The 14,362-nt window shown below is 42.9% G+C and overlaps 2 long non-coding RNA genes across 3 annotated transcripts; one reads left to right on the top strand and one right to left on the bottom strand.

The window, feature by feature from the left end:
• Positions 1 to 3,673: 3,673 nt before the first annotated feature.
• LOC125544064 (uncharacterized) lies at positions 3,674 to 5,017 on the bottom strand. The gene is made up of 2 exons (XR_007299254.2): positions 4,271 to 5,017; positions 3,674 to 4,135 (listed from the first exon to the last, which is right to left on the bottom strand). It is a non-coding gene; the product is annotated as an uncharacterized LOC125544064 (long non-coding RNA).
• A 144-nt stretch (positions 5,018 to 5,161) lies between these two features.
• LOC125544063 (uncharacterized) lies at positions 5,162 to 7,031 on the top strand. Of its 2 annotated transcripts, XR_007299253.2 has the most exons (3): positions 5,210 to 6,046; positions 6,165 to 6,326; positions 6,583 to 7,031. It is a non-coding gene; the product is annotated as an uncharacterized LOC125544063 (long non-coding RNA). The 2 variants fall into 2 exon arrangements; XR_007299252.2 differs by having other exon boundaries at positions 5,162 to 6,326.
• The last annotated feature ends 7,331 nt before the right edge of the window (positions 7,032 to 14,362 follow it).

Below are 14,362 nucleotides of genomic sequence, written 5' to 3'. Positions count from 1 at the left end.
GATCTCCAAGAACATCGAGGAGAACATGGTATTGAGAATCAAAGAGAGAAAAGAAGCCATCTAGCTACTAGCTATGGACCTGTACGTAGGTCTGAGGTAAACTACTCACGCTTCATCGGAGAGGCAATTGTGTTGATGTAGAAGCCCTCTGTGATCGAATCCGACTCTGGCAGGGCGCCGGAAAAGGCCCCTAGATGGGATCTCACGGGTACAGAAGGGTGCGGCGATGGAGAAGTGTTTTCATGGCTCTCCTGGTAGGTTTTGGAATATTTGAGAATATATAGGCGGAAGAAATAGGTTGGCGGAGTCACGAGGGGCCCACAAGGGTGGGGGGCGTGCCTCCCGACCTTGTGGCCGCCTCGTGGCTTTCCTAACGTGCACTCCAAGTCCTCTGGATGTCTTCAGGTCCAAGAAAAATCATCGTGAAAGTTTCATTCCATTTGGACTCCGTTTGGTATTCCTTTTCTACGAAACTCTAAAATAAGGAAAAAAATAGAAACTGACACTGGGCTCTAGGTTAATAGGTTAGTCACAAAAATCATATAAAAGAGCATATTAAAGCATATAAAACATCTAAAACAAATAATATAATAGCATGGAACAATAAAAAAAATTATAGATACATTGGAAACGTATCAATTATTCGATTCACAGGTACATATGTTTAAGAATTACATAAGCACCAAATAAAGAATGATGAACCAGGGTTCTATACTTGTACTATTACAGATGGTAAAGAAAGAGGCGACAAATATTCTAGTTGCTGAACAAGGTGAAGCGGAATGGCCCTATTGTGCTCTCCTGGATACAGAAGGCATGCACGACTCTAGTCCAACCCCTTGTGATGGTCGGCCGCCAATCATGTAGTTTGAGAGGTAATCTTGAGTAAACTGTTTCAGGATCCACTACAAAGGAAAAAAGATTCACACATTGTCATCCAACACAACTCATTACGGGCAGTAAAAAGAAGACTACAGGGTTCTTACTTACCATCTTGCAGCTCACCGTTGTCTTGCATAAAGTGTAAACAAATAGTTCGATTGACATCTTTTGACTCATTTTAATAACAATCTTTATCAGTTTCCTCACTTGATGCTAGTTCATAAATATCTCATTGCCCCATGCGCAGAAAGGGTCGAAGTGTGGATCTTTGGCAATGACATATGTACCTAAAAGCACCAAGTTAATATTAGAAGCTAAACAACAATTGCAAAATGATGTAGTACAACACTCCCTCCATCCCATTATATAAGATTTTATTACATGTATATCTACACATCATCAGAACATTAAGGTAACACTCTTCCTTGTTGCTATGTAGCCCGGGATTGCATATTTAGTCATTCAGTACAATGCATGTTGCTATGTAGTCTCAGATATATTAAATATGGCCCTAGTTAACCTACTGATAAATGGGTTACAGATATATTTAGTGAAATGTCCGATTCGACGATTAATTCCTTATCTGCCCCATGCTATATGGTACCAGTTACCGATATCCTGAATAGTGAGTACATATAAGCAATGCGATGAAACTAACCTTGATAGAAAACATCACTATTCTCAATATTGTCCTGTATGAGTACATATAAAGGCATGTTAAGCACAACAGGCTAAACATAAACCAAATATATCCATGGTAGACAACATAATATACAAATCATAGCTTCCGTGTGCAGGCTTAATCATGCTAGTTAAGCAAAACAAGAAGTGGAAAGGTGTGTTAACTACATCAGGCATAACATTTAAAAACAAGCAAATAGTCATTCAAACTAGCACTGTGCAGGTCTAAAGTACACTAGTTATTGTTAAAAAAACGAAAAGGCATGTTAGCTGCAATATCCTTAACAGCAACTAAATATCGTAATTCATAGTTGTATAACTGTTATTGATGAAATTGAACTGCATGGAAAATAGTTGCGCATATAGAGCATCATATTATGAAGAACTGAAATAAACAAGGTATAAGGCCATCTCTAGCCGATCCTTTAAAAGCTAAAGGACTAAAACCCTTAGTGGATATAAAACCCTTAGCTGCAGTACTCACGCGAGTGAACTTCCCGTTGCAAAAAAACTGCACGCCGTGTTTTTTCGGTACTGTTTTCGCTCTAGTTTTTTAAGCGTTTATCAGAATGAGGCGTATAATATACCATTGGAAAGCTATGGATTAGGCGCAACTTCTCCATGTTGAACACTTTTCGAGATTCCACACAGTTTAAGAGAAGTTTTGAAAATGGTGCGTCCCATGACGAGTGGCAGCGAGCGTTTTTTCGCGATCTCTTCTAAACCGCGCGTCGGAATGAAGCGAATGATACACCGTTCGAAAGAAATCGTCGAGGCGCATCTTTTTCATATCTATTATTTTCTCTAATTCGTTATGGTTTAAGAGCAGTTTCAAATTTACTAAATCATGGAATTATGTTTTTCAATTTTTTTTGAAATTTTCGGTACTGTTTTCACTCAAGTTTTCTAATCGTTTGTCGAAACGAGACGTATGATATGCCTTTGGAAAGCTACGGACAAGGCGCAACTTTCATATGTTGAAATGTTTTTGAGATTCCTTATGGTTTTTAGTTAATTTTGAAAATCATGCTGCTGACGTCGAGAGGCAGCGACTGTTTTTTCGCGAAATTTTTATGAATCGCTGGTCGGAATAATTTAAATCATACGCCGTTGGAAAGATATCGATGAGACACAACCTTTTCATGTAGAACACTCTATTTAATTCCTTACGGTTTAAGAGCAGTTTTGATTTTACCAAAAAGCGGACACTCTGTTCTTCGCGAGACCAAAATCGTCGTATGTACTGCATCAGACAGAAGACCGCACTGATTCAGACGAAATACCACACTGCATCAGATGGGTAAGTGCACTGCATGGTTTCTTTTTGTTTAAACGTATTTTTTCTCGGACGAGGAAAGAAGAACGCACTGCTTCAGATGAAATACCACACTTCATTAGATGGGCAAGTGCAGTGCATGGTTTCTTCTTGTTTAGACATATTTTTTCTCGGACGGAGAAAGAAGAACGCACTACTTCAGACGAAATACCGCACTTCATTGGACAGACAAGTGCACTGCATGATTTTTTTGTGGGACGTAAATTTTCCCAAACGAAGTGGAGTGCACTTCATGTCAAGCGTTGGCGAACCGCAATACAATGAAAAGTGAACCTCAAGACTACCGTAAATGGGCCGCGACACTACCAAAAGTGAACGGCTTGACTTTTTTGGACCACAAGAACTGAACAAGTGAACTACATATAATGAAAAGCGAGCTTCTTTGAGATATATATTTTTCCTATTTACCAAGCAAACCACGGAGGAGTATTATAACAAACTGCGTGAGACAACAAAGTGAGCTTCAAAGCCACATCTATCTGATAAAGACACTTTGTCTCTTCCTTATTGAATGCGGTGCCGGTGAACCACAAGACTCCTCGAAGTGGGCTGCATCAATCCATTTTTCTCTTGAAAATGAACCATTAATGCTTTTTGGAATCAACCCATGCTTGAAAATGAAACCATTAATGCAAAATATAGTTAACTGAACCGTAAGAACAATAATTAGTGGATCACATTTGCACTTATGTTTTCTCTCATCCCAAAAGAAGTGCGCTGCACACAACAATTTGTTATAGGTACGGTTTTCGTTCCGTGATCAAAGCATTGAACTGCACCAAATAAAACTGTGTACTCATGAGTATAAAAAATCAGAGAAAAAGACCCGCGCTTCAGTAACACACACGGCCGTGAGTGCCGCACTGCATAGGCCGCCCTGCTGCACTGCATGCACCCTGAAAGTTAAGTGCAGTGCACAATGCATAACCTTTTTTTTAAATGCAAACAAAAATGAGCTGCTCCAGAACACACGCCCATTCTGTACTTTTACATATGCACTTCACCGCAAAACTGAACTCCAAATTGTTTTCAGCCGCAAAGGTCTCCCAGCGGCCAGCTAGAGAACCTCCTGCCGACACCAAGTAAACTGCATACCACACCCATCCGCACGTCGGACGGCCGGGCACCCGCGAAGCCCAGTGGTGGTGGGATTGAAAGAGGACGCCATGGAACCACAAGCGGCCGCGTTGACTGCAGAAATGACGCAATTGAGCTGCACGCGGCCGCATTGCCGCACTGCGTCTTGAAAAGAACCTCATCAGTGGGAGCTCCATCCAGGGGAGCCGGAGCTTAACACAGGTGGGGGCAATGCGTACTGTAGTATGGACTGCAACAGTAGGAGAATGCAAGACCACCGGGAGAACAACTTACAAATGCCGGAGAGCGCGACCATAGGAGGGCGCGTGGCGCGCTGCTCATGGGATCGGACTGCATTGCACATTCAAGCCTTTGATTCCGACCAGTAGAACTTTTTTTGTGCTCCTCCAAGAAGTGGACTTCCTCTCCGGTCGCCGCGGAAGACGAGCTGGACGTCGGGGCCTAGCAGGCAACCACGATGCGCAGGAGCTCACTCCCCCAAAGAGCAGAGCTTCGAGGTTGCTGACGTCTCCACCGGCGGCACGGTTTGCTGCGCATACAGTTCACTCCAAAGAGGAAGTCCACCGGCGGCACGGGCTATTGAAGAAGGCCGGTTAGGAGGGGTGGCGCCGGGCCGGTGCTGCTATGGCTGTCCGGCATGGCGGCGGGGCAGATCAGCATCCGGCACACTGGGTGGTGGTGGCCGGGCAGCTCGGTGGGAGGTGGTGGGCAGCGCGGTGGTACACGGGGCCGCGCTGGCGGTTGGAGGGGGTTGGGGACGCACCAGTCGTGGAAGGTAGTGGGCTAGGTGGGGCGGCGAGGGCGCTGTTGGTGGTGTCTGGAGGCGTCGGGCGTTTTAGGAGGGGAAGTGGGGAGGAGAGAGGAAGACGGTGAGAGTGAGGGCGGGGTCGAAGGTGTTAGCAGAATAAAGAATTGTGTGCAGAATAAGAGGCGTTGTTAGAATACCCCACCCTACATATATATATATGGTGGGTTTATTATGATAACATTCCTTAAAAGTCTTATTCTAATAACATTAGGCTATTCTGATAACACCTAACCACATCAACCGGATGGCGTAAAGAAAAAAGGCAGCCCAACCCCACATGAGAAAACCCAACCCCCACTCCTCCCTTGAGCCCACCCACCCTTCTTCCCCACCGCACCATCTCCCTTGCTCCCCCCCCCCCCCCCCCCCACCACTTCCATCGCGCGCCACCAACCGCCGGCCAGCGCCCCCACCTCCCCGCCCCGCCCCCACAACTGACCAGCGGCTTCTTCACTACCTCCCTCCGGCGCTGGCCAGCGCGACGCCACCTACCTACGCCATCCCGCCCAACACCAACCGGCCTCGTCCACCTCCGCATCGAACGGCGCCCCTACCACCTTCCTCGGCGCCCGGAGCCCACCAGCCGCCGTCCATCGCGCCCCAGCCCGCCTCGCGCCGTCCCCGTCCCTCCCGCGACGCCCCACCCTCACCTACCCCGGATCTGTCCCGGCGAGCGCGGCTGTCGAATCCCCGAGCCACCTTCTCCACCCCGGCGTGAATCCACGTCGTCCCCACCCGACCCCGCTGCCGGATCCAGGGCCATCGCGACGGCACACTGCCGAATCCAGGATGCGCCACCACCAGCGCTCATCAAACCATGAGCTCACCGACGCGCCACCGCCCGGCCTTCTCCATGGCGCAGGATTCCACCTCATGCAGTTCGGCCGCCAGACTTGGAAGTGCGTCAGGTTGCGCGATGTGGTGCGGCGGCGCATGGCCGTGCAGTTCGCGGCCACCACAGGCCCCCTCACCTATACCTCCACGGTCGCATCCTCAACCAGCGGCTCTCTCCCCTCGTCGTCGGCCACGGCACCGCAGCCTGGGATCATGGCAGCTTGGCGACCATGGCAGTGCAGCTCGGAGGCACTCGTGATGTGGTTCAGTGCTCACGGGATTGCAAAATTGGGCGTTTTTATGTGCGGATGGAAATTCATCATCACAGAGTGTAGCTGCAGTTTGGGCGAGTCGTGCGTGTGATCATGGTGTGCAGAGGCGTGGCAAGTAGTTCGCTGGGCGCGACGGTGCTGTTCACTTCCTTTTCTCTCTTTTCAAAAACAAAGTGTTGAGGCTCGTCTTGTGTGCAGGTCCCTATGTTCATATTGGCATGTGTGTGATAATCATCCCTCTGTGTATCTGTAGTTCGCTATGTTCTCCAGCTAGCTCAACTACTACTCGTTAGCGTTGGCTGCCTCCTGTTGGCCAAATGAAGGAGGAGCGGTTTTCAGCCCACCCGTCGCTGGCGTGCAGTTTGTGTGTGCGTGGTCTAGCCCAACCACGGCATGATCCTCTCCATTCTCCCAGGTAATTTATTTCCCCCAATTTCACCTCACTTCATGTAGAGAGGCTACATATAGCATCTCAACCTCTTAGTTAGCCAATTTGGTGCTATCGCTCTGGAATTCAAATTAGATGCTTGGTGCTTCACATTGATTCTTTTTTAATCCTCTGAAATCCTCAATGTATGTGCAAGTACGAGTAGTATACAACGAGTCAGTATATATAGTGTTTTTGGTGTTTGGTGCAACAGTAACATGTGTTTCTTCTCTTCTATATACAGGCATCGACTTGGCCAATGACGACGTGAAGTGCGGCCAACGACGACTTGCAGTACGACCAATGATGGCGTGCAGTGTCGCCACCAGCAGCACCTCAGACGTGGGGGCCACGCCGTGCTCCTCTAGTCTGCCGGAGACGCGAAAGGAGCAGCTCCTCCGCCAACGGTCGCAGCCTCCAACCTCCTGTACCTTCGAACTAGCCGACCCCCCTTCTCCACCTGCTTCGTCTGCTTGCCGGTCAGCCGGTCTCCAACTTGCAGAGATGCAGTACGATTAGGCGTGCCATGCAGTTTAGCAGTGCTCTTCTACACTTCACTAATTTTGTGATTTATGAAGAGAAAAAAAAATGCAAATGAAGTTTGCTATGGTTTGCTATTGAGGTTCATTTTACTCAGTTTTGCAAGGAAAAAGATGAAGTGATGCAGTCCTATTGGATGCCCCATTACTCAAATTTGTTGTTGTTGAAAAGTGCACTTCATTGGTTCATTGTAAAATCCACAGTTCATTACCGCGATTCGGCTGGTGGAGATTGCAGATTTTGTATGCTATAAAACTCCTCTGTTGTCCACTTGGTAAACACAATACAAAAGGTCTCAAAATGAAGCTCGCTTCTATATTAGATGTAGTTCACTCGCTCAGTCCCTACGGTCCACTCGCTTGTTCAACGTGTGTAAAAAATTAATAAGTATGAAAAAAAGACAACAAGAACTCATGAGGTTCACTTTGGGTAGTGTTGCGGTTCACTTTCGGAAGTGTTGTGGTCCACTCTCGTCCGAAAAAGGTTGAAAAAAGACAACAAAAACTTGTGCGAGAAAGTTTATGTCTGACAAAAAGAAATCATGAAGTTCACTTGACTGTCTGTTGTAGTGCGGTTTTCCATTCGAACCAGTGCGTTCTTCTGTCCGATGAAAGGTCCACTCGCTTGGTCAACGCGCGTAAAAAATTAATAAGTATGTAAAAAAATACAACAAAAACTCATGAGGTCCACTTTTGATAGTGTTGCGGTTCATTTTCGGGAGTGTTGCGATCCACTCTCGTTCAAAAAAAAGTTCAAAAAAAGACAACAAAAACTTTTGCGAGAAAGTTTATGTCCGACAAAAAGAAATCATGAAGTTCACTTGACTGCCTGCTGCAGTGCAGTTTTCCGTTTGAAGCAGTGCGTTCTTCTGTCCGATGAAGTACACACGATGATTTTGGTCTCGCAAAAAAAAGAGTGTCCTCTTTTCGGTAAATTTAAAACTGCTCTTAAACCGTAAGGAATTAGAGAGAGTGTTCTACATGAAAAAGTTGCGTCTCGTCGATATGTTTCCAACGGCATATCATTTGAATCATTTCGATAACCGGTTTGTAAAAATTTCGTGAAAAACGGCCGCTGCCACTCGTTGTCCGCCGCATGATTTTCAAAATTAACTTAAAACTGTAAGGAATCTCAAAACCATTTCTACATATGGAAGTTGCGCCTTGTCCATAGCTTTCCAACAACGTATTACACGCCTTGTTTCGACAAACGGTTCAAAAATTAGAGCAAAAACAGTACCGAAAATTGCAAAAAAAAAAAAACAGAATTCCGCGATTTAGTAAATTCAAAACTGTTTTTAAACCGTAACGAATTAGAGAAAATAATAGATATGAAAAAGATGCGCCTCGGTGATATCTTTCCAACGGCGTATCATTTGCCTTATTCCGATGAGCGGTTTAGAAAAAATCACGAAAATACGCTCGCTGCCACTCGTCATCTGCCGCACCATTTTTGAAACTGCTCTTAAACCGAGAGGAATCTCGAAAAGTGTTCAACATGGCGAAGTTGCGCCTAATCAATAGCTTTTCAACGATATATTATACGCCTCGTTCCGATAAACGATTAAAAAATTAGAGTGAAAACAGTACCGGAAAAACACTGCGTGCAGTTTTTTTCGACACGAAGCTCACTCGTGTGAGTACTGCAGCACACTTGGTTCAAACAATGACGTGCACTTGCATTGAGCGTGCTGTGCGGAAGTGTTATCAGAATAACTATTCTGATAATATTATCATAATAGACCGGCTATATATATATATATTTATATATATACTCCAGCAATTTTTGGCCGTTTCTAGTCGACCCCCTAAACATAATGTTGTAAACTTCACTTTGATCAAGTTCAAAGCAGGTTCAACCGAAAGTAGCATGCATTCGAATATAAACATAGATAGTTTTGCATAACCGAACATAAGACATAAATTTAAACTAAGCTAAACTACTTTCGGTCGAAGTGGAGGTCGAGCCAATCCTTTCTCGTCAGGTACGGCGTGCTGCGAGCCAGGTCCGGGCCGGTGTTGTCGTCGGGGTTGTTGGGGAAGACACTCCTCCAATCGTCGACATCGATCTCCTTGTCCTCGCCGCCCACCTTGACACCCTTCGCTCTGCCTTCCTCGCCTCCTTCGACCTCGTCATCATAGGAGAGCGCGATAACCTCGCCGCCCTCCGCGTCGGCAAAGATCGCCTGCTCCGCCTCCACGAGCTCCGAATGCTGCCGGCGGAGCTCTTGCATGTAGGCCTCGTCGGCGGCATCGGCCTCGAGGCATTCTGATGCGGCTTGAACTACGTCGGTATTTCCCCAAAGAGGAAGGGATGATGCAGCACAGTTACGGTAGGTATTTCCGTCAGTGATGAGACCAAGGTTATCGAACCAGTAGGAGAACCACGCAACACCACGTAAACAGCTGCTGCACACAAAGAACAACTACTTGCAACCCGAGGTAAGAGAGGGGTTGTCAATCCCTCACGGGTAAAAAGATAGGTAAAATTGTAGTAGATTGGATAAATAGATCTTGCAGGAACGCGAGATAAAATAAATAAATGAAAAGTGCAGCAAGGTATTTTTGTATTTTTGGTTTAATAGATCTGAAAATAAAAGCAAATAAAATAGATCGTGAAGTCAAATATAATAAAGAAGAGACCCGAGGGCCGTAGGTTTCGCTAGTGGCTTCTCTCGAGAAAAATATCATACGGCGGGTTAACAAATTACTATTGGGCAATTGATAGATCTTCTAATAATCATGACGATATCCAGGCAATGATCATTATATAGGCATCACGTCCAAGATTAGTAGACTGACTCCTGCATGCATCTACTACTATTACTCCACACATCGACCGCTATCCAACATGCATCTAGTGTATTAAGTTCATGGAGAAACGGAGTAATGCAATAAGAACGATGACATGATGTAGACAAGATCTATTTATGTAGAAATAGACCCCATCTTGTTATCCTTAATAGCAACGATACATACGTGTCGATTCCCATTCTATCACTGGGATCAAGCACCGTAAGATTGAACCCATCACAAAGCACATCTTCCCATGGCAAGTAAAATCGATCTAGTCGGCCTAACTAAACCAAAGATTCGAAGAAGAAATACGAGGCTACAAGTAATCATGCATATAAGAGATCAAAGAAGACTCAAATAACTTTCATGGATAAAAACATAGATCTGATCATAAACTCAAAGTTCATCGGATCCCAACAAACACATCACACAAAGAGTTAAATCAAATAGATCTCCAAGAGACCATTGTATTGAGAATCAAAAGAGAGAGAGAGAGAGGAAACCATCTAGCTACTCACTACGGACCCGTAGGTCTACAGTGAACTACACACGCATCATCGGAGAGGCACCAATGAGGATGATGAACCCCTCCGTGATGGTGTCTAGATTGGATCTGGTGGTTCTGGAACTTGCGGCGGCTGGAATTGATTTTCGTTGACTCCCCTAGGGTTTCTAGAATATTGGGGTATTTATAGAGCAAAGAGGCGATGCGAGAGGGCACTGAGGTGGGCCCAACCCACCTGGGCGCGCCTAGGCCCCCAAGCATGCCCTGGTGGGTTGTGCTCCCCTCGGAGCACCCCTTTGGTACTTCTTCGGTCCATCTGGTGTCTTCTGGTCCAGAAAAAATCCACAAAAAGTTTCACTCCATTTGGTATTGATTTCATGCGATGTAAAAAACAAGCAGAAAACAACTGACACTGGGCACTATGTCAATAGGTTAGTACCAAAAAATGATATAAATGACTATAAAATGATTGTAAAACATCCAAGAATGATAATGTAACAGCATGGAACAATAAAAAATTATGGATACATTGGAGACGTATCAACATCCCCAAGCTTAATTCCTGCTTGTGCTTGAGTTGGTAAATGATAAAAACAAAATTTTTGATGTGGAATGCTGCCTAACATGTTCGTCACATATTCTTTTCTTTATAGCATGGACATTTGGACTTTTATATGGTTCAAAGCAATAGTCTAGTTTTGACATGAAGACTTTAATACTCAAGCATATCAACAAGCAACCATGTCTTCCAAAATATCAACGCTAAAGCAAGTTATACCTAGCCCATTATGCTCAATCATTGATCCATTCATGAAACACACTCACATATTAGCTTCACCCAATGCTCAAGTACGATCATAGTGCCCCTTAGTTGTTGCTTTATAAGAGAAGATGGAGACTCAAGTAAAAATAAAAATTGCATAAAGTAAAAGAAAGGCCCTTCACGAAGGGAAGTAGGGATTTGTAGAGGTGCCAGAGCTCACAGCGAAAAAGATAGAGATAAAACATTTTGGGTGGCATGCTTTTCCTATCAACAAAAACGATCGAGTAGTTCACAATACTTTCCATGCTAGATATATCATAGGAGGTTCCCAAACAGAAAATAAAGTTTATTCCTTTTTCAACCATACTTTCACTTTCCATGGCTAATGGTATCCACGGGTGCCTTCCATACCAACACTTTCCAAGGAATTTATTATTTGACAACATAAAGTAAATTCATTTTTCATTTCGGGACTGGGCATCCCTAATACCTTTGCCATACTCTCATGCAATGACAAGTGAATAAACACTCATCTCGAGAATAACAAATCTAGCATGTAAATATATCAGCCACCTCCTACCGTTTCATGAGCGGTACGAGCACACAAAAGAGAAATTTATTTTGAAAATTAGATGATTAATTTATTACTAAACAGGAACAAAAAGCAAGGAGCAAAAATAAAATTGGGTTGCCTCCCAACAAGCGCTAACGTTTAACGCCCCTAGCTAGGCATGATGATTTCAACGATGCTCACATAAAAGATAAGAATTGTAACATAAAGAGAGCATCATGAAGAATGTGACTAGCACATTTAAGTCTAACCCACTTCCTATGCGTAGGGATTTCGTGAGCAAACAACTTATGGGAACAAGAATCAACTTGCATAGGAAGGTAAAACAAGGATAACTTCAAGATTTTAAGCACATAGAGAGGAAACTTGATATTATTGCAACCCCTACAAGCATATGTTCCTCCCTCATAGTAATTTTCAGTAGCATCATGAATGAATTCAATAATATAACCATCACATAAAGCATTCTTTTCATGATCTACGAGCATAGAATTTTTATTACTCTCCACATAAGCAAATTTCTTCTCATGAATAGTAGTGGGAGCAAGCTCAACAAAATAAGTATCATTTGAGGCATAATCCAATTGAAAGTTAAAATCACGATGAAATGTTTCATGGATATCATTATTCTTTATAGCATACAAGTCATCACAATAATCATCATAGATAGCAACTTTGTTCTCATAATGAATTGGAACCTCTTCCGAAATAGTGGATTCATCACTAACTAAAGTCATGACCTCTCCAAATCCACTTTCATAATTATCACAATAAGATTCAACATCCTCCAAAATAGTGGGATCATCACTTCCTAAAGTTGACACTCTTACAAACCCACTTTCATCAATATAATCATCATAAATAGGAGGCATGCTATCATCATAATAAATTTGCTCATCAAAACTTGGGAGACAAAAAATATCATCTTCATTAAATGTAGCATCCCCAAGCTTGGGACAAACATTAATTGCAGCAAATATATTCTCAAAACATCATCTTCATCAAACATAACATCCCCAAGATTGGGCCTTTTCATATCATAAGCATAATTACTCTCATCATTAGTAGTATGGATAGCACCAATAGTATAGCAATTATCATCATCACAATGAGAAATAGAAGCAACATCATTTGGGAGAGATACCTTTCTACCTTTACTTATCCGTCTTTTCTTTTTCTTCTTCACTCTTTTTGGAGCTCCTTATTAATGAGATTGGTTGAATAGAAGGCTCCTCCTCGTTACCTAATTCATCATAAAAAATAATAGGAGAATATTGGGAAGTCTCTTCCCTTTCGTTAGTATTCTCTTCATCTTCTATTTGTTTGCTTTTCTTTATGTAATTGACAATATAAGGATTTTCAATGCAATTCACCGCACAATACATATAAATTTCTTCTAGATCAATATCGAGGAATTTCTCAAGGTTATATTCTGGAATATGCTTAGTTTGACGTTTCATTTGTTCATAACCCAAAAGCAAACTAAGTTCATTATGATGTGCAAGGGAAATCAAGTCATCATAATTTTTGGACATGATTCGATCATGAAACAATTTGCATTTGATATTTAAATGACCATGTTCATTGCAAAGTTCACAAGTATGGCTAACATATTTTAAATTTTCAGCACTAACATCTAGCCTTTCTTGCAACCATTTAGTTTCCAAATACTTATGCCTCTTGCAAAATCTATCTTCCCTGTTTGGTATGTACTTGCACACTCTATGCACTCCACAAAAATCGACATGCTTATAAGAGATATTTTCGTCATGACTAGTGCAATCATCATTAGTACTATGGATATTCAAAGAGTTCATACTAACAACATTGCAATCATGCTCATCATTCAAAGATTTAGTGCCAAACATTTTATAGACTTCTTCTTCTAGCATTTGAGCACAATTTTCCTTTCCATCGGTCTCACGAAAGATATTAAAAAGATGAAGCGTATGAGGCAAACTCAATTCCATTTTTGGTAGTTTTCTTTTATAAACTAAACTAGTGATAAAACAAGAAACTAAAAGATTTGATTGCAAGATCTAAAGATATACCTTCAAGTGCTAACCTCCCCGGCAATGGCGCCAGAAAAGAGCTTGATGTCTACTACAAAACCTTCTTCTTGTAGACGTTGTTGGGCCTCCAAGTGCAGAGGTTTGTAGGACAATAGCAAATTTCCCTCAAGTGGATTACCTAAGGTTTATCAATCCGTGGGAGGCGTAGGATGAAGATGGTCTCTCTCAAGCAACCCTGCAACCAAATAACAAAGAGTCTCTTGTGTCCCCAACACACCCAATACAATGGTAAATTTTATAGGTGCACTAGTTCGGCGAAGAGATAGTGATACAAGTGCAATATGGATGATAGATATGAGTATTTGTAATTTGAAAAATATAAAAACAGCAAGGTAACTGATAATAAAAGTGGGCACAAACGGTATTGCAATGCGTTGAAACAAGGCCTAGGGTTCATACTTTCACTAGTGCAAGTTCTCTCAACAATAATAACATAATTGGATCATATAACTATCCCTCAACATGCAACAAAGAGTCACTCAAAAGTCACTAATAGCGGAGAACAAACGAAGAGATTATGGTAGGGTACGAAACCACCTCAAAGTTATCATTTCTGATCGATCTATTCAAGAGTCCATAGTAAAATAACACAAGGCTATTCTTTCTGTTCAATCTATCATAAAGTTCGTACTAGAATAACACCTTAAGACACAAATCAACCAAAACCCTAATGTCACCTAGATACTCCAATGTCACCTCAAGTATCCGTGGGTATGATTATACGATATGCATCACACAATCTCAAATTCATCTATTCAACCAACACAAAGAAATTCAA

The sequence above is a fragment of the Triticum urartu genome, chromosome 3A (assembly GCF_056163025.1).
Source record: "Triticum urartu cultivar PI428250 chromosome 3A, HENAU_Tu73, whole genome shotgun sequence".
Taxonomy (NCBI): domain Eukaryota; kingdom Viridiplantae; phylum Streptophyta; class Magnoliopsida; order Poales; family Poaceae; genus Triticum; species Triticum urartu.
Note: the sequence above shows the minus strand (reverse complement) of the source record. Positions and strands in the feature narration are given on the sequence as shown.